Below are 2,385 nucleotides of genomic sequence, written 5' to 3'. Positions count from 1 at the left end.
AATGATGGTCATTGACTCGTTTTGTTCTCTAGCTCAGAGCTTCATTCACAAAATACAACTGTCTCTCATTAGCCCTGCAAAGTCGATCTACTGGCTGCGGACGAGTATGTTTCAGAAAGGTTCCCTGATAATGCCAAATTCGCGGGAGAGAGGGGAAATCTCTCCCGTTGTTACGGCATGTAATACAACATGACTAATCAGTCCTCAGAAAAATAATTCCTCTTCGCCCTGCTAGTAAAAACCGCTGGGACTTGCTTCTCCACTGCCACGAGTTTTGTGGAGGCATTTACACCTGTGAAAACCAATGAAAAAAGCAGTTATTAAATATGCTGGAATGGACTTAGTAATGTCTCCATGCAACTTGCACAGAAGTAAATGGTGGTGCATGACTGGAAAGTCAAGGTTTGTTTATTGAAAGCAGTCCTTCCACTCCCAGGGTCAGGCCTGTGGTTTGGAAGATGATACAGACAAGGTCTCAGATGAAAAACAGGTTGTGCTTGTACTTTTGAAATCTTCATTATAATGTGTTCTTGTGAGGATTAACATTCTGTAGGATGTCTTCTGTTTTATACAGTTAATCTGATGCTTGCCAAGTCATAGAAGAAATTGTATATGAAAATTAATTTTGTTCCTCGTTGTTCTATTTACTTTGGAGGTCACTTCTCCTTTCCTCTTTATGCAATATAAGCAAAACCCACCAAAGCAGAGCTTTGATCTATAGGCAGTCACAAACCTCATTAAAACTGACAGGCACGCTGGCCATGCTTTGTTCAAGAAGGAGCAATTAAGTTCTTTTATGGCGTAAGACAGCTAAAAACTAGAAACCGCTGCCCACGGCACAGGGCTACATGGCCAAGTGCTAAGATGAGCTAACTCGTATGAGCAAGCAGTAATTTGGGGAAAGTCAGAGAGGTTTCTCTAGGGACTGCTTGCGAACGCGGCAGCAAGAGCACAGATTGGTTGCAGCTGTGTTTGCCTGTGTGCATGTCCGGGACCGGAAACACCACGCGAGAGCCAGCAGACAGTGGGAGAAGCAGTGGTGCATGGCCCTGAGAAAAAGCCAAGGGACAGCTTCTTCTGGGCAGGCATCCTGGCTAGAGCGGCAAACTTGGACTGCCGCACAGTGCTCCCTCCCATTTGCTTCCTCTGCGTGCAAGGAAATGGGACGTGGCTGTACATTCTTTTTAAATAAATGGGATTACGCTAAGGAGATAACTGAATTCATCATCAATTTCCCCCCACCTCGCAGGAAAATCTGGTAAAGTGCTGAGTATTGGTTAACTGTGTGGGTCAAGGTTCTGTATGTAAAACGACAGAGCTTTTCAGTACTGCTAAAATAGTCATCGGAGACCCTGCAGATATCAAGGCAGTCTCTGAAATTCAGACCTCAAAACAGCAGTTGATCATTTCAATCGCTGACGATCCTTCATGGATTTTTAATGCCTGGTATTTCTACAATGCATATTAAAAGTAGCCTTCATGGAACAATAACAAGAAACTGCTTTCTCTGATCCCTCGTTTGGAGTGTTAATATAGTCCAGATGTATCTGTTGAAAAGAAATGTAGTCAGATACGATATAGTTGTGAAATGTTTATACATGAGTAAGGTGTTTGACACACGGAGCTGTTTTGAACAGTTTCTTTATTTGTGTTATCTTACAGCGTCTTCTTACCGAGCGGCTATTGGCATCAAAGCTCTTGCAGATTTATTTCCGCATTTAGGTCCCCACAGCAACTACATTGTACATCTCAGATTGTCTCTCTCCATTTGAGGGTATGCTCACACCGGCACAGCTGAATTAAGCAGCGTGCTTCAAGAAGTCACTGTCCCGATGCCGGAGTGTACTCTGTGTGTGCTCTGACACTTCTGCAACGGGACGTGAAGCCTTAACCTCCTTCAGTGGGAAGTAAAAGGCAGACTTGCAGCCAAGGATAAGACTGGAAAATGTCCTCAACTCACCTCTTTTCCTTGGTGTTTCACCCTAGGAGACAATTACAACCTGACAGGTCTTTGGTAGCATGGCTTCAGAGAAGCGTTACTGATGGGGAATACAAACCGGGGGGGGGCAGGGAAGCTGCTTTTAACTCCAGCTACATTTATCAATCAGTCTTGTGTTAGACGTCTTCTCCAGCACAGCACAGGGGGTGCCTGGGGCCCGGAAGGAGCAGCTGGTGTGGCCGCAGGGCAAGGCTGTGTTTCTTTTGGCAGCAGCGCTGGCAATAGCTGGCTGGAAGCATTTGTGAAATTTTGGCCTGCGGGGGCACTTCTGGTTTATGCTGACGTGCGTGCAGGCTGCCGCCGAAACTGGCCCTCTCGCTGGCTCATCCTGGCATTGGTGTTTGTTCGGCTGTGGCATCAGCTGGCTGCCAAAATTGATCCTGCTG

This window comes from Pygoscelis adeliae, unplaced genomic scaffold (assembly GCF_000699105.1).
Source record: "Pygoscelis adeliae isolate BGI_AS28 unplaced genomic scaffold, ASM69910v1 Scaffold32, whole genome shotgun sequence".
In the NCBI taxonomy this organism is placed as follows: Eukaryota; Metazoa; Chordata; class Aves; order Sphenisciformes; family Spheniscidae; genus Pygoscelis; species Pygoscelis adeliae.
This window is presented reverse-complemented; position numbering follows the sequence as displayed.